A 23,584-nucleotide genomic window follows, 5' to 3' on the forward strand; every position below is an offset into this window, starting at 1 on the left:
ATTTACACAATTATGTTTTTTTTAAATAAATCACCACTTCTTTAAGAACTGGGTTTATGGCCTAAAACTCTTCCTCTGCACGGGAAGAATAAGGATCTCTTGATGTGCCCCAGTGATATTTCTGGTCATTTGCACCCCATAACCAGTTGGTTTTAATTCCAGCCAAACTCTCAAATTACTTAATGAATGCTTCTTTAATAAAAAAAGTTGCTTTACAGGGACATTGCAAACTTTTTGTACAGTATCTACACAATATGGTCACAACAGGTCTGTGGCTGCTCAGAAACTTCTGCTTAATCCTTTTTCTTTTGTTTACATGACCCAATAAAGAAAGAGTTTGGATGAAAGACGATTTTGTCTTGCAATCTGCTGACAAAAGTAGCCTTCATTAGGCTTATTTTTATACTTACGTGAGTTTCCTTTCCAGCCAAAAGCCAAAGTGTTTAAAATATATTTATAAGGCAAGAACGGTATCATTGCCTTTACTGACATCAGCTGTGAAGTGGTGTGTCACTGCCTGATGTGTAGGTACAACCATGCCTACATGGCTGCCTACATAACACAGGCAGTACTTAATTTTTGCAGAAAGGTTTCCTTTAACGTGTAATGGTTTAAGTATTCTCTCTGAAACTTTTTCAGCACTCACAAATTTCTCACTCCTACCTTTCGCTCAGTCGGATACTTCCTTCTCTCTCTCCCTGTGGTGCAGTTTCAATAACATGAGATCTGTCTTCTGTCTCCACACATCAGATGTTTATTGACTCTAAAAGCCTCAGTGTCCTGGTTTTTAAACTGTCACACAACCAACTGTCTTATATCAATCGGTCAGGTGACTGGGGATGGCTAGTCATTCCCCACAGGTTTCTGGGGAAGGTAGTCTAGACAAAAGTTGTAGTGTAGGCAAGATCTTGTGTGACTCTACTGCCCTCTCAAAAGGTACAATATAAAATGAATCCCTTGCTTTTTTATTAAATGGAAAATAACTACATTTGTTTATATTGATACAAATATCACAGCATTGAACATGTTAAATTATAAAAAAGGCCATAGTTTCAAATGTTTTTTGTTTTTGCTTTATGTTTTAATCAACTGAAAAATTAACTCATTTACCTCTCCACAAAAGCTGTTTAAAGAAGATGTTGATTGGTGAAGCTTTAAACAGGTTAATTCACTCTTCAGTCCTAGATGTTTTACTTCTGCCTCAAATAAATTGAATCCTCCATTCATTTTCATGATGGATTTACAAAAGATTTGGTGATCAATACTACTTAAATTCAGTCTTCAGTCTTTAAAATCACAGGTGTAGTGCAATAATTTATATAAAGCACTCTAAACCGAGGCAGGTGCTGAATACCGTTTCCTCTTAATTGAACACTGATCACTCAGGGCTTATTCATTATGGTTCAAGTAGAACCATATGTACAGTAATTATAAAAAAGCAAATCAGAAACACTAATTATGAAAAAGGTCTTGGTGAAAAGCCAAAGAACAGACGAAGCAAAACAAATTTTTCATATAAACAATGACTACAGGGGCTGCTCACCCTAGCACTTATACTATACCTAGTTACAGTAACTACAGTTCACCCACTATTTCACTAGAATGCATGTTTATTGCAGGCAAATTGAAACACAACACTGCTTTGAAACTAGACTAGACCACTTGTGGGCTGTTTGATGTTTTGACCTAGTTTAAAATAAATGAGGTATGACTTTGTACTTTTAAATGCTTTTGTGAAAACTTGAAATCTTTACTGCCTTGTATCAAGGCCAAAACCTTTTTAATTTAGATAGGAAGGTAGGTGTTCCTTCATCCACTCTAGAAGAGGAGAGCTAAGATAAAGCCATACTGTGCAAATCCTTGGTATACTCCTGCAGGATGGTTGCAAAATAAACCTCTTCATTAATACAACAATTAATATAAAACCAACATTACAGCTGTCGACTCCCTCTGGCAGAGAAAATGCCATGGCATGTAATCCATAGAGACTTTTGTTTTTCTGAGATTGTAAATGTGAGGGTGCAAGGACACTCGCCAAGTGTTGATTAGATACAGAGGATCAGCTTCCTGTAACTGGCGAACTGTTGAAATAGATGTTCTGTGCCAAAGCCAGTTATCCACATCTCCAATTGTATAAGTATTCAACATTCTTTCCATTTTTATTCAGAATGGCCTTCACTTATATTTATATGCTATTATTATTTTTATAACTTAAAATGGAATAACATTGTTATTTAAGAAAATAACAATTGTCTGTAGACAGATATAAATCTTGCAGCTTCCCATATTCTGCAGTACCACCATTTTAACATACTAAACAAAGAAAGCACAATTTAATCATTTACTTTTAGATTCTTTGTTAACGTTCATCTTTTAGAATTCTTGAAATGTGTAATTTGCAGTTATAATTTATATCCAATAACTGCGATTGGTTCAGGGAGTCATTTGTTGTGGTTTTGATTTTCAGTAATTAATTCAGCAGGTAACTTTAGTATTTACAGAATAAATTCCTGAAAAAGACATAATAATAGTAATATAGTAACTAATAGCAACCTTACATTGGAATTTGACAGTTCTAACCACAATTAAACAAAAAAATTAATGGAATTCAAGTGAATTAACAAAGCATTGAAGTCAGTGTAAAACATTTAAAATCTTTCTTCCACAGGCTTCCAAGGTTACCTTCATAACTTAGCATAGTGTGAAAAAGTTATATGTCTTTTTTAAATTTTGAAATAGTTCAGCTTACATGTCTGGCACCTGCAGCACACCTGGGTAGTGTTCTCGCACTGCTGATGCACATCATACAGAGAAGTACTCCAGTTGCCCCTAAAACCAACAGCTCTTTCTTCACTTCACAATGAGAAATGAATAATCTCTCCTTACAGGCAACCATTGAACAGAATCCAATGTATTTTCGTGATTAATTTAATAGACAAAAAAAACACGTTCATGTCTTTTCATCTCACAAGGTACAAAGCCTTCTTTCAGACTGTTAATTATATTGAAAGGGTACTGTAGCACTCCCACAGATCCAGTAAGCACGTCAGAGGCATGTTCTTAGATGAGCAGCAGGTTACAGCATGCTTCTGACTACTTATCAAAAAATATATATTTATTCTAATAAATGCAATTTGCAATTAATAAAAGTTATTAAGAAAAGTACTCTGAGCGTGCTTTCTGTCTAAAGAGTGGTCTAATGTTTGAAAATCAGTCTAATTACTGTGTTAGAAATACAATCCTTCAATTAAGGAATACTGTATCCAAAACTACATGCCTTTATGAAAATATAAAATATACTGATGCATAATAAAAAACATAGCATTCAAAATTGTTCAATGATAGCCTGTTGGGCATATGTTATTTACACTTCAGATAGTGAGTGGATAGGTTTATTGATTGCTTAATTACTACTGTTATGCTTTGGAGAAACTGTTAGGCTCATGTCATACAGTATGATTTCGTAAAAACACCAGGTGTTTAATGTTTGGTTTTAAGTGGAGTTAAAATTCCTGAAACTAATTGTGTTAATCAATGCCAGAACACAAAAAGATGCTGTACAACCCTTCCTTACTTGAGTAATGAAGATCACCTGGTTACTATCAGCATGACTGTAGAAGGCCCGGCTATGAAAGACAACTAGAGAAATATCCCTTGAAAATCAGAATGTTTGGTGTCATGGTGAGCATTGTGCTCATTACTGTGTTGTTCAAGTCAACCAGTGCAGAGACAGAGCAAGAACAGCATAACAGTGTGAGGAGGAATCTCCTTGAATACAACAGCTCATGATGCACATTAAGGGCAACTACTGTATAGTGTCTAGCAATGTCTTGACAGAGTCCTTGAGCCAATGGTTATTCTGCTCCTGGAAGTCAAGATGCAAATCCAGGAATTTCCAGACAGGACACTGCAAGGACACCCATCTTGAGGATTACAATGGTATAACTTACCATGGCCAGCTTTTTATATGACCCAGATCCAACAGAATATTTGTGGGATAATCTCACAAGTGCTATCAACATTGGACAACTGTGACTGGCTAAACTTCACCAACAGGCCACAGCTGCACAGGAAGAATGTCAAAACATTCCACAGAAGATTACAGAGGCTGATCTAAAGTGCGTCAGTGTTTTTACACCGTGTAAATGCCCAGACAGGTCATGGCCAATACTAAACTGGTAATGCTTTCATTATGACAATGTCACATTTCATGCTGGAAATGTAATTGCCTGATTTATATTTTGTACATATTTTAATTCATATCTGTTTTAAATAATTAAATGTGTGAGAATCGAGGGTTGTGGGTTTGTGCATCGATATAAAACAAGCCACAAAATGCAATTTAACTCAGTCATTAAGAGACACTCAATAAGGTACTGAATAAATAATTTAGCTAATCATGGAAAGGTGTCTGTCCAGCCACCCAAGATCCCTGAATTTAATAAAGGATGATTCTTCCTCTGTTCTTAATTCTCAATTCTAATTCAAGGTTCCAAGCAGCAGCCTAATGTGATAAATTCTGGCACATACTCCACCACCCACCCACTCTGAAAACCTAGTTAATAATAATAATTAGCCAGTGACCATATAACCCTGCACCTCACAGCTGGCAACCCACTGAAACTAAGCAGATGTGAGCCTGTTCAGTACCTGGATGGGAAACCTCCTGGGAAAGTAAGGTTTCTGCTTAGTGGTGTTAGAAGGGGCAGTAGGGGGTGCTCACCCTGCAGTCTGTGTGGGTCCTAATGCCCCAGTACAGTGATGGGAACATTATACTGTAAAAAGGCACCATCCTTCAGATGAGACATAAAGCCAAGGTCCTGACTCTCTGTGTTCAATAAAAATCCCAGGGTATTTCTTGAAAAGAGTAGGGGGTGTAACCCCAATGTCCTGGCCAGATTTCCTATTGACCTTTACCTCCTCATAATTGGCTTCCTAATAATCCCCATCTATGAATTGGCTTCATTACTCTGCTCTCCTGCCACCCACTAATAGCTGATGTGTGGTGAGCGTTCTGATGCAAATGGCTGCCGTCGCATCATCCAGGTGGATGCTGCACATTGGTGGTGGTGGAGGGGAGTCCCCATTACCTGTTAAGTGTCCAGAAAAGCACTCTATAAGTATGAGCAATGATTATTAATTATAATTAATTATACAATTATACCCAATGAATTCTGTGTAGTCCAGTTCTCTGTTTTCACATTATTGACCTCTACTCTTCACCACACACTAATAATTTCTCACTTTCTCAGACCATACTGTTTGGCAAAGGACTCCTTTCTGTTAAATGGTCTATATCCCTGACACATCAGCAGCTGGGTTTGTGCTTCCCATTCTCTCTCATTTGCTGATTCTGACCATCTGTCTGCTGACTGCAATGTACAGGAAGAACCCAGCTCCTCCAGATATATCTCTCTCAGCTTTTGGGGAGAAGATAAACTGTCACCTTGCCAAGCATTGCCCCATTCCTCCAGGTGCAAAGTTTTCCAGTCAACACTGGTCCAGCAAACCAACCCCGTTCCTCAGCAGCACTCTTCATTTCAAGTGGTCCTTGCAAACACATCCTGCCTGTCCAGAATCTGTGATGCCCTCAGTATTTGATTGTATTCTCTCAGTATTTAAGTCCTACTGGTCAGCTCCATCAGTTACTAGTGAGAGTTCTTCCTTGGAGCTCTTACTCGCATTCCTTCCAGGCAAGAGCCTAGAGCCGAGACCCATTCCATCTGGTTTTATAAGTTTAATAATTCCACACAGAGCCTATCCTGACATTTCCTTTCCCTTTCCTGAAATCTTATTCCCTCAGAATACTAATGACTCGTTCACAACAGCTCCCACCTCATTCTGCAGATTTTCCTGCAGCCATCTTGGCTTAAGGCCACACCACTGGTTTTCATTTTGTCTCTGTACCTACATTACCGACATACTGTACATTAATATAGCTATTTCATGTACAATCAATAATTCCCACAGTAGGTTCCAGAACATTGGTGGTTTGGTGTTTTAGCATGTAATGAACAAAACTAAAAATTCTGAAATAAGACAAAACCCTGGACTGTTCACACCAATGAAGATGGAAATATTGCAAAGGATCACTTGTGGAGGGGGTTCTTTGGCAGAGGTACTGGAACTGGTAAGGGTATGAGACAACTTGGTGGTAAGAGACAATTTGGTGGCCAGCAGTGATACTTGTGGATGACCACGTATATACAGGACAAGGCAGTTCAATTGCAAACTGAGTCCATCATCCATCTTACACAGATTTTAAATTAGCTTCTAGTAGCAGTGGAAGGAGATGTTAAACTTGTCGTCCTAGAGTGAGACGTTGTTCGGTAATATAATTATGCCAGGGCGGCAAAGTGTTACAGTAGCTAGCATTGCTGCCTCACAGTGTTGTCTCACAGTTCAATTCCCAGGCTGCAGTCTGGGTGATGTTTGTACAGTACAGTATGTTCTCCCTGTGTTTGCATGGGTTTTTTGCCGGTTGCTCCAATTTCCTCCAACAGTTCAAGACATATTGGAAAGTTAATAATAATAATAATAATAATAATAATAATAATAATAATAATAATAATTGCTTACACTTATATAGCGCTTTTCTGGACACTCCACTCAAAGCACTTTACAGGTAATGGGGATCCCCTCCACCACCACCAATGTGCAGCACCCACCTGGATGATTGGCTTCTATAAAAAAACTGGTCGTGGTATGTGTGCTCTTAAATGAACTAGCATCCTGCCTGGGATGTAGCTTGCCTTGCTTCCAATACTTCCTGGGATAGGCACTGACCACCACGACCTTGAACTGGATAAGAGGTTATTGAATGTGATGATGTGACATCCAAATATTTTTGCGTAGATAACTAAATATTCTTTTCCAGCACTGATATTTTCAGAAACATTATCTTTAATAAACTTATGTTGTGATAATTTCCTACTTAACCTGTTTCATACAGACACCACTTACAGTACCTTCAAGAAGTTTGTTTTAAAATTTAGACTTCCGATACCCATCTCCTTTTCATAAGGTTTATAAAAAACCTTAAGATAAAAAAAACACATTGAAGTAATTTGTAGTTGCCATTCATTAGACATTAACACATGTGCTAACAATAAGGCCCAAAAGAGAACTTCTGCTTTTGATAGGCCTGACTGACAGCTTGGCATGCATACAAGACACTTAAATACAACTGATGTCTGAGATATCACTACATTCATCTCATACCTAGGATTCTTGAGTTAAAAGACTTACCATACAATTTCAGATATAAATTATTAGATCTTACCTGTATTTCTCTACATTTTGATCTCTTAAGCAGTTTGAGCTCTGCGTGTCTAAAATAATGGAAAATGGAAATTATTTAAACTAAGCAATTATTGATCAAGCTATGTTTTACCTTCTCAATGGACATAGCAGTTACTGACCTAATTCAGCCCTAGCTTAACTGAGAGTTCAGCCAAAAAGTGCATTTTGGACAACAGATTCAGAGATGAACCATACACAATGGTATTTTGTAGCTTGGCAAGGTACACACAATTGCTTTATTTTTAGCAAGAAGAACTTGTTTCTTTTGAAATTTTCTGCTTCAGTTTTACAGTATATCCCTTAAATGGCTTTAGTCAGTACAGTTTATATTCTGTGATTCTGTTAGGGGAAAAAAGTATTAGGATGTTATTCCAGGCTCAGTATGTTTATGTCCCCTAAAAGGAAATCTGGTTTTAGTATTTGCAAATCCTTTTTTAAGTGCTCATGGTGGATTAAGACCACAATTGTCAATCTATAAAACATTTGGAAATTCATCTGAAATGCTTCCCCTACTAACGGCATGCTGCCCATCTAGTCCATTTGGTACTTAGCAGCTAATTGTCAAAGGAACTCATCCAGCTGTTTCTTGAAAGAAGCCAGGGTGTCAGCTGTAACAATATGGCTGTTAACTTGCTCCACACTCCCTCAGTCCTTTGGATACACACATCCCTCCTGTCCTTAGTTTTAAATGCACTTCCACTTAGTTTCCTCTTGTGCCCTTGGGTTTGTGTTCATTTTGAAGAACTTTGCCAGTGCCTTGGAGGATTTTGGATACTTGTGTTATGTCCGCTGGTAATCCTCTCCGTTAAAGACTAAAAAGGTTCGGTTCCTTCAGCCTGCTAGTGTGTGACATTCCTTTAAGCCAACAGCAACATCTTTGCTATTACATGGTGACCAAAATTGTACACAATATGCTAAATGAAACCTTAATAGTGCTTTATACAATTTTAGCATAACATCCATTGATTAAAATTATATTCTTTTTGTTTTCCATTGTTTCTCTTTTTAAGAAGATCTAAATAATGTACACATTAAATACCTAAACCTGGTCTTGTAGACCAGCATTTCCTCTTTCACATACAGAGTTTATGTTTATTCTGCCTGCATGCAAACCCTTGCCCTTACATTAAATGTTATCTGCCATGTCTTTGACCAGTCCTGAATTTTAGCTACATCTTTTTGAATTTCATGTGCTTTTTTTCCAGTGTTGGCTATTCCTCCTAATTTGTGATCATCTGCAAACTTGACTGGTTTATTAACTTCATCACCATCTAGATTATTGATAAGAATTAAGAAAAGCAGTTGAGTTGTCCTAGTACAGATCCCTGTGGTTTGCATCTAATTACATAACCCCAAATTGAGTATTCACCTCTTGTCTGTATTCTCACTTTTCTGTTTGTTAACCAATTTTCAATTCAAATACATGCATTACCTTAATTGCCTACCGCCAGCATTTTCAGAATTAATCTTTTATGGAGAACTTTATCAAAAGCTTTCTGAAAACCTAAATACTGTACCATAGCACATGCCCTGTGTGTATTTATTAATGTCATTAATACAAGGAAGATCCCACAAGTTATTATTGCTAGTGCTGTTTTGGCTTTAAGAAAGCATTTAATTCATTTAAACTGATCTGTGTCCAAAGTTCATGATATTGCATTATTCACCGAGGTCAAGCACTGAAGAGCAGTGGTCTGATTTTGGTTCTCCATACTCTCAAAATGGTGTAGTACAGCAGGCTTACTATGCTGTTAGTTAATCATTATCTGGCCTTTGAACCAGAAAGTTACAGCTTCATGGTACATCTCACCAAACTGCAAAGAGTATAATATTGTTTGCTTGGCACACTAACACAAGACATTAAATGTTTTTTTCAGGAAGTCTGAGATTCCAAGCTTTTCCTATGGTATGACATTTTCAAAAGCTTATCTTTAATAATTTGAAGACAAAATATCTGCTCTAGAAGAAAAGAACTGCAATATATGCAGAAAATACTATTCTATGGTAACATTGATTTCTTCAACTGAGTTATACCATATAGAATATTCTTGCATTTCTAATGCACGTACAGGGCCGAGAGAAAGTTTGTGAAGTCTAAAATACATGTACAGTACTTATGGGAACTACAAGTTCTTAACATGATACTCTTGTTTAATGAACAACAGCCTTTTTATACCACGAAAGGCTTATATTTACCTATTCAGTGTGTTTTAAGAAGAAATTATATAGGTACTGTATATGAAATAGAAATAAATAAAGAATTGGTGTATGTGAAATAATAACTGAACCCTAGTTTGCTAGTTTGTCTAATGAAACGGTCAGAAACCTGTAAGATTGTCCTTCACCTCACAGGTTAGTGGAAACACATCATACAATGATCAAAAGAGATTTCAGAGGAAAGAGAAACTGACACTTATGCTACAGAGTGTGCTCTGTGCCACACCCTTTTTCTGTTCCAAAAAAACATGTGATAACCTCCAACATTTGCAACTTAAAACACATTTTAATCACTAACAGGTGAACGTATTTACAAGTAACTGAATATCAGGCCCCCTCCCAGGCATCCTCTAACGTTAGCCTTTTTTCTAATTGCAGACTGCAGAGCCAACCAGGTGCACACAAGCATCTCAGTGAACCTACAGCAACAGAGAATGAACAAGAGAGCAAAGATTTCTGTTGAAAAGGTTTTCGATTGGAAGACCATTCCACGAGCCTAAATGTTAATTCAATAAAGAAGTAGGGGGGAACAGGTCAAGACAAAAAAAAATGAAGACAAAGGAGATTCACAATGAAACATGTACAACAAATTATTACGACTCCTGATTGCCATAAATTAACATTCACAGAAAAAAAGTCTTCCCCATTTTTACTATTTAAAAACGCAGGCCAAAGATGATGATGATTATAATAATAATGTTAGCTGAAGCACCACTTTGACTTACTTCACTTTGGAGGTTAAATGTAGGCACATTTACTGTTACCTTTAATCCAGACAGAGTTGTGTGCTTCTCGATAAAGTCACTATAATTCACTGTGGAGATATTCATAATCACTAAAAATACTTCTGCCATTAAATAGTTTTAAAACAGCAGAAGCTAATAAAAAGCTTGATGTATGAGGAGGTACACAGTATTTCAAACCAGACTTGTACTGTATTGTGGTCTCTGTACACTTTCTTTTCTATGGTATAAGGCTTTCAGAGCTGTATTAAACTCTGGTTTTCCAGAAATTTGCTTTAAAAAGGATTCCAAACAAGAATTTAACTATGTGTTCCATACTGTGTTTGCCATTTTTACAATCCTATACCTTATTTCCAAGCAAAATGTTGGGAGTTATGAATGCTTTGCATTAAGATAAGTACAAATTATCCTGTCAGCACTGAAATGAAAGCACTTCTACTGTGTTATGTACTCTAAGGATACAAGAATACATGAACCAAGATTGACACTTGGTTGAATGTTTAGTGACCTTTTTACTTAATATAGTAGCAGAGAGGTATTCCTGAGTATCACTCTAACTATACTGCAGTACATTCTCCCACTCACTGTCAGAGTTTTTGTCACTGAAGACTGATTAAATGACATGTACATTACACTTAAAAAGTAATATTATATGCTTCAAGTACTGTAAAGGAAAGAACAAGACAGCTGCTCCCCAGTGAGTTCCTTAAATAAGGCAGAGCAAAGCAACTTCAAAACCATATCTTGAGATCATTTATTTTTGTTCAAACCTCTTATGGAGTATGCATAAAGCAACGACGCCTTTGCCTCTGGCAAAAGATTCCATGTAAATATTCTCTTTTTTTTCCCAATGGTTGGCTGAAACAATGTCCAAAAGCTTTACAAACCTACAAAATACCTCAAGGCAAAACTGCCTTGGCTTACTGTGTCTGAAAAAGGGAAACTGCTTTTCAACTGCTTTTCACATTACTAGAGATTTTATTTTAAAATACTTAATCCTTAAGGTTTGCCAAATTCCTTAGATAATACCCAGATTTTACTCACACGTACCATATGTTTTATGAACAATGCATGACATCATATACTTTTGTCCATCACAAGAAGTAACATTTCAATTACAGTAATTATCAGGTCTCCAAAGATTTTTCTGAAGTATGGCATGATAGTTGGGCTACACAGACAGAATTCTTGATTTTGGATAAAATCTTCCATTAACATTAATACTAGAACATAAATAATCCCCATCACTGTACAAATGGTTCCTTTTTACAAGACTGCATGCTACACAGAATGTATATGAAGTACATATTTCACTATTAAGGATACAGTTCTACCACATACAATACGCAGCATTTCCATAATGGTCCCTTTTTGACGGAAATTAATAGATTTAGTGTTGCTTTTATATCCCTCGAAACCAAGAAAGGATTGTTTTTACATTTCAAATTGATGAAACCTTCAAGAGAATATATCTCTAACTAAGGCTTTATTAATAATATTCTCCTTACAGTATTAAACATATAGAGTAACATTCACATGTACTAATGCTAAATGCTGATCTATTATATGCTTTTTTACCTCATTCATTTGCACTTCCCACCACTCCTGTGTACATCATATACTTTTTAAATTTGAAACAACCCTAAAAAATACACTTGCAGTTAACCCTGGCATTCTGCGCTGATCCACAATGACAGAATTTCATCCGTAAATCTAAAATAAGTCTAATTAAAAAAATATTCCTCGGTCACAGGTTACTTGTTACTTGAGCATTTTGAATAACATAAATACAATAAGGAAGCACTTCTGTGTGGCATCAGTAGAATGCCAAGAGACACTTCTGCATTGCACAAGTGCTGACCCACACAATTTGCACTTACTAACTTGGAGATAATGTGCCAAAAAGTAATTCTATTAATGTTTCTCAATGCTTCTGTTCAGTTCTTTAGGCAGATGCTTAGTTAAGAAACCTTCAACCATGAACACACTATTTTGGAAAAACTAAACACAAACTGTAACTGCCCACCTGGAAAAAAATATTTACTGTATGTAATAATATTAAACATGTATTTCGAAGACCTTTAACCTTTAATTCTGAACACTATCCTATAACACTAACCTAATGTATACACTATTACACTATTTTTAAATTTGAAATGAATCCTTAGCCTAAAGCTAAATTTAATTCTAAAATTAAATATAGCTGTAATTTTGGCCTCAGCCCTAACCCTAACCTAATGCCTAACTGTCAAGCCATGTCAAGCCACACATTTTTAATTCTAGCCATAAAAAATGACAGCTATCACTAAAAAGTAGTGAAATTGCTTGTTCACTAGAAATTTCACTAGGAATTAGTGAGCCAATAAAATACTTGATTTCTAATGTTTTGCATTAAGAAGCACCTGGCTTAGAGAATGGAAGGAAACTGACAGAACAATATTATTACTCTACCAGGAATAAACTGCCACACAAATATTATGGGCAAAAATATTGATTATCTTTTGTTAAATCCTAATTCCTCTTTTTTGTGTACATAAAGTGTGGACATTTTGCAGAAGGCAGGATTAAAAGTCATTAAACAGTTGCGTCTCTCATGCATCATGATACAAGACGAGCTATTTCATGTTGATGCTCAGAAGGCATAGTGATTACAGTCTTTAAAAAAGCCATTATAACTATAGATGGAGCTGGTGCTCCTTGTAATATGCTGTATATACAGTACACCCAGGCCAAAACACTACAGACTCAGAAAAAATACCATGTGCTGCAGTTGGATGTACAAGCTTTGGAAACATTTGCAGTGCAGCTCCATCCCACTCTACTAGCAGAATCATTTTTGTGTCTGTTAATAGTGGGACTGAAGTGCACATTCTACCATGCTGTCCATGTTTTTACACATTATAATAATTTTGGCTGATTGTACAAGAATGTATTGTATTATCAGTGCATTTCTGATAAGTTCCCAATATCGGATCTCCCAGGCAACACAGACACTGCATTTTGAAAAAAACTGGCATGTGACTTAAAACGTCTAACATATTTTGGAATACATGCATTGGAATACATGATACAGTATATCAACAATGCAGGAGGCAGATGGAATCTGTTGACAATAGCTGATGTAACGGAAGCTTTTTGATTTTCTTGGCACCATCTTGATTCTTACTTCCTTTTGTTTTTACCTGAAAGTTAGTACCGCCATTGAAAATATATTAATTCTTCTGTTAAGGCTATTTTTCTTTTTATGTATGTTTTTGGAATTTGTTCAAAACAATTTGAATTTATAGAAAAAGAAGAGTAAGGTACTACCTCTCCTGCTTCTATGGGACAGGAACTCTGTATTTCAGAAAAAAAATTGTGTTGGCTACAGTAGCTGTGGAAAGAAAAGCATTAGTACTGTAACCAAACCAAAACCAAAGAAGCTACAAGCTGGGTTTTAACAAATATTTTAATATGATTTAAATATATACATATTTAAATCTTCCAACTCAAAGTTTGAAAGGTCAAAATAGCTCTCAAACAACAAGCCAAAATAACTGTCAACAGAGCTTCTTTGAAACTAATGAACAAGTCAAAGAGAAGAAAATTCACACAAGTGTCCCAACAATTTAATACATATATTTAAACAGATTGTGGGAGAAATCATTTCAGGAGATTATGATTGGTGGGACCTACTGTGCAGGATTCTTAGCTATAACATTGTCATCAGGAAACATGCAGAAATCCTGTAATATTGGGCGGCTAAAATCTTTACAGATTACTTGCTAGAGTCTTTTTAGTTTTCTGTGAATTGAGTCTTGCAAGTTTTCCTGCTGGAAATCTATAATCTGTTAGCACTGCTACCATCTTGTAGCCTGTAGATGTAGATCTCAGAAGGTATGCAAGGGAAGTCCTGGCCAGGTATGAAATGGGAGACCTCTAGGGAAAATCAGCTCACTGTTGCAAATGGTGTTAGTGGAACAACTGGCATGACTCCTTCCTTTTATGTTTGGTGTTAACCCCAGCGTCCTGGCTAAATGCCATAGTGGGCTTACACAGTCTGGTCGCACTAAATCTTCCCTTAACTGAACTGAGCAACTTCTCACTTGTCCACCAGACCTGCTGCATAGTGAGGCTCCCCTCAGATTTTTGAAGTGCTTTGGGATCTATCCATCCATCCATTTTCTAAACGCTTCAGTTAAATTCAGGTTGGTGGGTGAGCCTTTCCCAGCAAGTCATGCAAGAACCATCCTGTACACCCTAGACAGGATGCCAGTCCATTGAAGGGTACTCACACAAGTATCAATTTTCGCAGAAGCCAATTAACCTACCAGTATGCCTTTGAAATGTGACAGTAAACCAGAGCACCCAAAGAAAACCCATGCAAAAACAGGATCCTGTGGGATGAAAAGTACAATATACATGCAAGAAATTATTAATCAATTAGTAGATAAGAACCTGGCTGTATACTCTCAGCCAACGGCAGCAACTATATCGCCTTGCAACTCACAACTAGCAACCCACTGAAGCTTAGCAGGTGTGAGCCTGGTCAGCACCTGGATGTGAGAGCACCTGGTTGCTGCTGGAAGAATCCAGCAGGAGGTGCTCAGCCTGTGGTCTGTGCGGGTCCTAATGCCCCAGTATAGTGACAGGGACACTGTACTGTAAATGTAAAATGTAAAAGTGCTATATAAGTGTAAGCAATTATTATTAATGCCGTTGAGGGAATGAATGAAACACACTTCCACAGTTGTAACTGGTTAGTTAGAAATCCATTAAACAGATTATGTAAGATAAATCTTATGCATGAAAAAGCCAATCAAGGCTTATGGAGCTAATCCACTATCTGGGTTTTAAAAATGTACTCTTATCCTTTTACAAAAAGCTTTTCTATTAAGTAGTTGTTCTCCACCCCTTCTTTTATGTCCTGAAAACACCAAACCTTAAACCTGTTACTGAGGGTAGTGTGGGGCATTAGGAATACATCTAAATCGGTGCATTTTGAATATTATATGATTTCACATGCACAGTACAACACACATTAAACATGATATTCTTGTGACTCAACCTCACATTTAAGAACACAGGAAGAATTGCAAACAAGAGAAGGCCTTTTGGCCCATCATAGCTCATTTGATAGTAGCTGATTGATCCAAATATCTGAACCCAGACATTTCTTCAGAGACGCTAGGATATCAGCTTCAACAACATGGCTTGATGAAGACTCTCACTTGTAAGAATTTGTCTTAAAAATTATAATTAATAACAAATTAATTAACATTACACTTACAGTATATAGAGCTTTTCTGGACACTCCACTCAAAGTGCTTTACAGATAATGGGGACTCCCCTCCACCACCACCAATGTGCAGCATCCATCTGGATGCAAAAGCTTATTTTTATATGTTTAAAACATACTTTTACCTGTAATACAACAATAATAAACATTTTTTCAGCAACTTTGCCCCACAGAAATACATAACACCACATAGTTCACCTTAGTTCACTTCAGTGTCTTCAAATTGTTGCCAAAGGGAAAAACAGTAACGGAGCTCTGAAGTGTTTTGTTTGATTATTCTGGATCTAAACATTCCATATTTCTAAAAAAATAATGATGACATTCGCTTATTAAACCAGCCCTTCTAAAGAGCTGCTAAAGCTCTTCTAGGAACAGCTTATTCTAAAGGTTTCTCCAAGTGGTTTGTTTTCTTCTGTCTACACAGTGAATCACAAAAATCGAACAGCTTAATTTAACAAAGCCTGCTGTGTGAAGCATGTACTAACCACAGCAGGAAAATTATACTTCAGTAGGGTCATCTACAATGTATTCGAAAGATGTCTATAATAAAAACACAGAAAAATGGATCTTCATAGATCAAAACCTTTTATTCAAATTTCAGTGTATAAGAATAGCTTTTTCCTTGTTTCTTTTGTTGCTGACTGACATCTAAGGAAGGTTATAATAAGATGAAGCAAATGGGCCTATCTTATGTGTTTGGTTTCCTTATCAAACTGCTTTTTAAATGACTCCACAGAATCATCCTCCACAATTCAGACAGACAATTCGTACCAATCACCAACATTTCTATAAGTAAACAAAGGGCCTCCTGTTCTCCAACTAGCAGTTTCACTCATGTAGGTTGTAGTTTTCCCCAGATTAAGTAGTTTGGTTTAACTTCACCACTTCCCTTCTGGTTTCTGAATATCTGACAGAAACCTACTGGAGGTCTTTGTGAGCCAGATAAAGAGAGAGATTGTACTCAGTCCACAATACTATTGTATTTGTTTTATTTTTTAAGCACCTTCTGGAGTATCAAAGTATTTTTTGTAATATAGTGCCCACAACCATGAACAACACTGTGGTATAATAACATTGAATTACACAGTTTTAACATTATCTCAGTTGATTTGAATTCAGCACTTTTTATTTCATATCCAAGTATTACATTGACTTTCATTATCACTTCCCCACATTGCACAACAGATAACTGAGCAAGAATATACTGTACAAATTAATGTCCTTTTCATAGGCTGCCTCTGCCAGTACTTCTCAAATTTAATATTTACAGGTGTAAATGCCTTTTTTTCACACACATTTTCTTTGCTTAATTGCATCTCCAATAATTTCTCGTAGTCGTGATCTGTGCCTTTAAAAGCACACAAGCTTTTCGCAGTGAGTGAAACAAGCTGTGGGTGAAGTAATTTAGCTTGCAGTGGTAGAAGAAAAGTTGGCCACTCTTAATTACTAGCATCAGATACTAAAAAAAGAAGAAAAATAAATATGACTTAAATGTATCTGAGATCCCTAGATACCAGATGGTAATCTTTCACAGAGAACTATGACTCATGCAAACCACTAGTAAGGTTTTTTTTAATATGTAATTTAACAGGATTTTGTTTTCACAATGTAATTTTATTTTTGGTTGATCAGTTACTGATGCTTAAAACAGCCACCACTAATCTGCATCCAATCCCCAGTTAAAGAACACAACCAAAACAAAACAATTTGCAATATTTAAATCAACACGGCTTTCCAGATAATTGACAGTTTGCTGCATTCAGCTCAATTTATGATTGTTGAATAAACATTAGGAACATAAATGCAGCTCAGCAAATGGAATAAATAACAGTTTCACCTAGAACTGGGAACATCAACTGACCTGGATGCTTGTTTTTTTTAAAATCATGTTTACACTGTTAGAAATGGAAAACAAAATAACAGCCTAAACCATAAAACTGAAAATCTTTACAAGGACATGTCTGTAGGACACTTACAGCAAGGTGCAATTTCAACTATTTTTCAATGAACCACATTCTTATTCTCTGCATTCTTGATATGTGTATTGTTAATTTCCTTAGTTTTAACACAACAACCCATGCCAACAACATCTTATATGAAAATGTCTTTCATTGAACTCAGAACTGCTCAGTCCCGACCACATTTCAGTATTACCTCAAGACTCATCTGTTTAAACAGTAACAAGTAATAGGTTTGGTAATAAGGTAATAAGAGAGAAAACACAATGTTTCGGCTGTGAAGTCCTGAAGAAGGCTTCACAGCCGAAACATTGTGTTTTCTCTCTTCTCTTTTCAGCATGGAATAAACCTATTACTTGTTCCGTTGCAGACTATGCAAGCTGATGCAGCTACCCACCTGAACTGTTTAAACAGCATCTGTATCTCACACTGTCGTGAACTTTTACCACCAACAGATATACAGTAGCTCTCTCCCCAACAGTAACCTTCTTTACTGTAATCAATAATTGCTGTGCAGATACTTCTACAGCACTTCTAGCACTGTTCTCAGTTTTGTGTTTGTGTTCCTTTTTTTTTTACTGTTTATACTGTTTTTTTAACTTTTTACTGTTTATAAATATCTTTGTTTGCATTCATTTAATGTATATTTCATACAACATCGTGGATAAAGGTGTCTGCTAAGCAAATAATAATTAGGTTAGAAGCTCACCATGAAACTTTAACCTCTTCTCTCACTTAGTTTTATTTTTTCCAATTACTAAACATTAAAAATACTTGAAAATAATATTTGAAAACAGGTTGCAACAGAATTCTGATCATTGTATTTACTGTAGTGAAAATTCCAGACACAAAGGAGATACGTTTGAATTTTGAGTCCAAACACCAGTCAAATGAAGATAAGACTTTATTGATCCCAAAGGGAAATTGATTAATTGATGGTTTGAAAAGCTTAATTGATCAAGAAATCAGTTGGAATGAAAACCAGAAGACACAGGGATTACTCCAGACCAGGACTGTGAAACACTGCCCTGAGGATTTCTATCTTGGTCTCAAGCTAAGTTTGAAAAGAGTTCAACATATAACAACATACAACGTTGTCCTTATTATGGCATTAATAATAGATTTTGAAATCATTTGTATCCTTCTTAGCACCTCTGCTCATGTTTTAGGTACACGTGCAAGTGTACAAAACTGAATAAAGTACACATGAGGGAAAAGGGTGACAAATGTTGAAATGGGATGAATCAAATTTTAATGCAGTTGAAGTGAGAACTCATTTGCAACTCTAACTGCACTAAACCGAAAACTAAACCCAATCACCCATGACAATTTATGAGATAAGAAACCAAACTTTAGAACAAATTATACAAGTATTATACAAATGTTAATAATAATTAAAATTGTTTTTCGGAAAAAATATGTTACTTTTGAGAAACTCAATGCACGAGAGAGCTAAAAAACTTTGGCAGACTAGTTTGAAAAAAAAGGATAGTAAACTTGTCACATGTCAATGAGGCACATGAAAAGGCAACTTAATATTGTCCCTCCAGCATTTTATGGTTAGAATTTTGGAAAACCAGATGAAACAAGAAGGATTCTCCTTTTAAACAGCACTGGCAAGTAAAGTAAGGGCGGTGAAACCATCCCTTTGTTATTTTTAAGTGTAAAGTGCTTGTACGTGAACTTTCATAATTATTGCAAGCTTTTTCTTATTTCCCCACATTGAACTCTGATCTTGAATTTGATAGGGACAAACTTTTTACAAAACAGATTTTCGGAGGACAATTTGTTTTATAGGAATACTCTTCTGAATGTCTTTAACTTCCTTCAGTCTCTCTTCATAACTCATGTCCTTGAGCAGTGGGATCAGTCAGTTTACTTTGCTCTCTAAGGCATCTATACTTTTTATGACATGGAGCCCGCAACTGCATGTAGAATTCCAGATGTGCTGTAGACATGGCATTGTATAAATTCAAAATAACATCTCTGGACTTTGATTCAGAAGTATTCTTTTTGTCTTTTTATCACTCCTGCCTATTGCATAGGTACTACATGGGTACAATGATGATCTTTTTCTCCGATGTGCACTTTCCAGTTTCAGTGACCCCAAAGACTCCTGCTTCAAGGGAATCAGGCAAAGCTAGCTTAAAACATAAATAAGCTAAAGTGAATACCCATATTTGTATTTTTTTTTATTTTAACAACACCCAATACATTACATTTTCCCTTGCAAATGCATTTACTCAAAAAATAAGACCTCTTGTCTGGAAAATCTGTCTTAATCTAAGCCAGTTCCATGTTTTGTAAATGACAGAACATCTGTTTCTCATTAAACACAAACAACAATTCACAGATCAAAACTGAGACCAATTAATATGAAAACATTTAAGTATTTAGTATTTTCAGTGCTAAATGGGTTTTGTACTCTGTGAAGCAGTTCTTCAATAAATAGAACCATAATTTCAAGGCACGTGTCCCCAATGTGTATTCAGGAAATTTCAAAAGTTAATTGGTGAAAGACTAATTCGTTAGTCTACTCTATACCTATACCTAGTCAACCGCCCTTTTCAAAAGTACTGTACATACAGTAGCTGTTCTCAAAACCACAGTGGGCAAAGACCTTGTGAATCTACCTGTCTGGTCTGCTGGTTTGTGTTCCATTTGTATCATAGGAAAGTATTGCTCTCCAAGTTCCTATGTAATACAAAAATGGGGTTTCATGCTTTCACATTCAATCTTGGAGCAAAAACAATATCTGACGCACAGTCTTTAAAATGTCACTTCTAAAAACATCAGCAACATGAAGAAGACACAAATACTATAGTTTATTTTAAGGGGGAAGGTTTTCAGAACTGTGTTCTTAATACTTTCAGATAAGCACCAATACAAGAACACTTGAGGAGAGGGAGAAAATGGTAATAACAGGATTTGACAATGGATTTCTCTGGCTGCTTTTAAATGCCAGAGGACAAACATGGGAACAATGTCAAAATCACACACTGCTTCAGAACTGCCAGTACCATTTACACTTTCAGGGAAATGTACTCATGTTTTGAGCACAGTCTCTTTTTGCATTGTAAGAATAATAAGAAAACATCATGGTTTCTTCCTTATGCTGCTAATATATATTGTTAGACTTCTTTCCTAAAACAGACAGACATTTAAGCCTTGCTATCTATTCCACTGATGCAGCACAGGCTTAAATAATTGCTAAAATTATCTATAACACTTTGCATTTCTATTTATACAGCAGACATATCCTCTATGTTTAAATACTAGACAGATGTGGTGCATTCAATACAGTTCATGTTAGTGACATAGCACAACACAGAGGCAGCTTTCCTTTAACATTCAACCATTGTTGAATCAGACTATGATAACGGGCAGTAATGATGACAGACATTACAGGGACAACCTTTGAGAATAGCCTAGAATATTTGTAATCATAATAACACATATTTGATTTGAAAAGTTGAAATTGGAAGAAGTAAGGTTCTGCTGTAAAAACATTCACAGTGGTTCCACTTTCCTTTCAATTTCAGTCGATGAATTCTCAGTCATGTGATATTAGACTTCCATCAGGTGATTAATTGGTATCCAGCAATGCAACCTCAGATGTGTGGTACCACTCAACTTTCAGGAAAATACACCACAAGACTGCTTAATCTCTTATTCGTGTATTTGAAAATATCAGAGAGACAAGCTAGTAAAGTTAGCTTAAAAAGCTTAAAAAGGTATGACAAAAGCATATTATTTCTGAAGCTGTTAATGTAAGACCGTTTGAACAAATATGTGGCATCAATATAATAGTTTGATTGATAAGAAGAAAAGTACCGAAGGAGGCAACACTAAGCTAAACTACTCTCCGTAGTTTTAGTTCAGAAATGATTAAACTGTTACAAATATTCATCTCAATGGGACTGAAAGTGACAAAATTTGCTGGAGCCCTGGGTTCAATACAGGACCTGGGGTGCTACCTGTGTGGAGTTTGCATGTTCCAGTCCAGTCCAAAACATACTGGTACAGTAGGTTGTCTTCTGAGAAAACTGGTGCTGGTGTGAGCTCTTATGTGTTATTGTCTGTCTGCCCTGCAATGGACTGGTGTCCTGTCCAGGGTGTACCCTGCCTTGTACCCTCTGCTCGCCTGTATAGGCTCCGGCTCCCCTGAGGCCCTGAATTGGAAGAAGCAGTTAGAATATGGATGGATATAACAAGTCCATAGTAGGATGTCCAGATTTTGTGGGACTTCCTCACCTTTTGCATAAAATTAAAGTGCAGAGAGATAAGACCAGTACATAATAATAGTAGACTCTGAGCAAGACATTTTATTAAAGATGCGTGTTTAAAGTCTTTCCAGGTTTTTAAAAATACAAGAAATGTAAAAGTATTTATCTATCCTTAATAGACCATATAAATACAAACTATAATACCATGCTCACAGTAATTTCAGACCTCCTCTCACTCCTGATCTAATGTATACTGTATATAATAGATAAGATTACTTTATGTCATTTTCAATTATTTTCCCCTTTAAGAAACAAGCAGTTGGGGATGAATTTATGCTTATTTTTTATATAATTATACTAATTGGGAGTGTATTTTAATGGTTTGGACACATTTTAGAGTTCCATTGTTAAAAAGAGTATGTAATATAAACATACAAGGTTTAAGCATTATCTAACAGTTGTCAAGTAAACTAATCAATTTTGATGTTCCAGTATGACCCTACCATGACTCATCTTTGATTTTCCAACTGTACCAACCTCATCCTCAAGGCTCTGGTGTTGACTTAGGCCCTGTAGGGACAGATATTTAATTTGATCTGTTTGGGCCAAAAGCATGTTGAAGGGTAAAGGAAATGATGGAAGTGAGCTGTCTAGCTCTTAACATTTGTCATTTAATTTACAGTCTCATGCTAGAAAAAGCTGAAAAGTCTTCTCCGCCCAGTAAAGTATCCATTTGTCAAGTTTTTCCATTGGTACACTGGAAATCTGGTGCAGAATAACAAACTTCTTTTGGTACTGAGGGACTTAACCTATCCACTACCACAGTGTGCTTTGCAGATTTACACAAAAGTGAAATACTTAATGCGTTTTCCTCAGCATTGCAGAGCCAATTCTATCATATCATAGTCCTATCATATCCCAAAAGAAGTGTGTTGGTCGAGGTGTTAGCAAATCTAATATAATATTACGTTTAGGTACGTGCTTCTCACTGGATGCTGTACTTCAAAGAAAAGACTCGACATACATGTACAGCACAACCGTCCACAGTTCACCATTCATTTTAACTTTATATTAATGGATTTAGGATGGGAAATGAAACGCGCCTCAACACTGTTAGTGGCCCATATAACTGGAGAATTGTGCTCGTATTTATTTGCATTCACAGTTTTCCACAAAACGAAAGCATGAAAATTCAGTTAATTGTCTAAGTGTCAAAAAATGGTTTTGAACAGTCTTTTCGAAACCGATCTAAAAAAAAAATGTTGAATGTTACCCAGTACCGAGAAAATGGAAAAAATGCCACCTCTTCAGTGTGTCATAACCATATGGAGTTCACAGGATATATTAAAACGTTTTTCCAATAAACTTTTCTGGAGCTGTGATCTAATGCAATTGGTTTATGACTGCGTGAGGGGGTATTTTCTAACAAAAAACGAGGACTATTTAGAATTATTAGACAGCTGGTAAAATTGATTCAAAGGAAAGGAGTTGCTATTGAAAATGTTTTAAATAGTCGGAAACACCACCTAAAGCCGCAATGGTTTTGATATTTTAAGCTCAGGATCTGAACTGTTAAATTATCATCTGTACATCTGTCACCAATTACCACCCAAACAGTAGTCTCAACTGCTTACGTCTATACAGTACATGTTGTTACATTGTTAACAAAGATCGAACGCTCGAACAACGAATGCTACTCTTATCTCGAACTTTGTTTAAAATGTCAAATACCCCTAATACTACAAGAATATTATTCTGTATGTAATATGGGATTTCAACTTAATCTGAACAAATCATTCTGTTTAATTCTACTTTGATGTAGGAAATTAGCAGTCTCCTTTCTTGGATGTCCCTTACCGA

General features: G+C 36.2%; 1 protein-coding gene and 1 long non-coding RNA gene across 4 annotated transcripts in view; one reads left to right on the forward strand and one right to left on the reverse strand.

Annotated features, from left to right (window-relative positions):
* Positions 1-23,584, forward strand: part of LOC148673190 (uncharacterized) — a 330,310-nt gene that overhangs the window by 174,184 nt on the left and 132,542 nt on the right. The gene's annotated exons all lie outside the window — the stretch shown is intronic.
* The window catches only part of pdzd2 (PDZ domain containing 2), a 176,449-nt gene that overhangs the window by 151,917 nt on the left and 948 nt on the right, over positions 1-23,584 (reverse strand). The window contains exon 1 of one of the 3 annotated variants that reach the window (XM_088629526.1): positions 664-793. The exons of the other annotated variants lie outside the window; for them this stretch is intronic. The gene's annotated coding sequence lies outside the window, so the exon portion shown is untranslated. Of the gene's footprint in view, positions 1-663; positions 794-23,584 lie in introns of those variants that run through there. 3 annotated transcript variants of the gene reach the window in all.

Source organism: Lepisosteus platostomus, chromosome 4 (genome assembly GCF_059453375.1).
Source record: "Lepisosteus platostomus isolate fLepPlt1 chromosome 4, fLepPlt1.hap1, whole genome shotgun sequence".
NCBI lineage: Eukaryota > Metazoa > Chordata > Actinopteri > Semionotiformes > Lepisosteidae > Lepisosteus > Lepisosteus platostomus.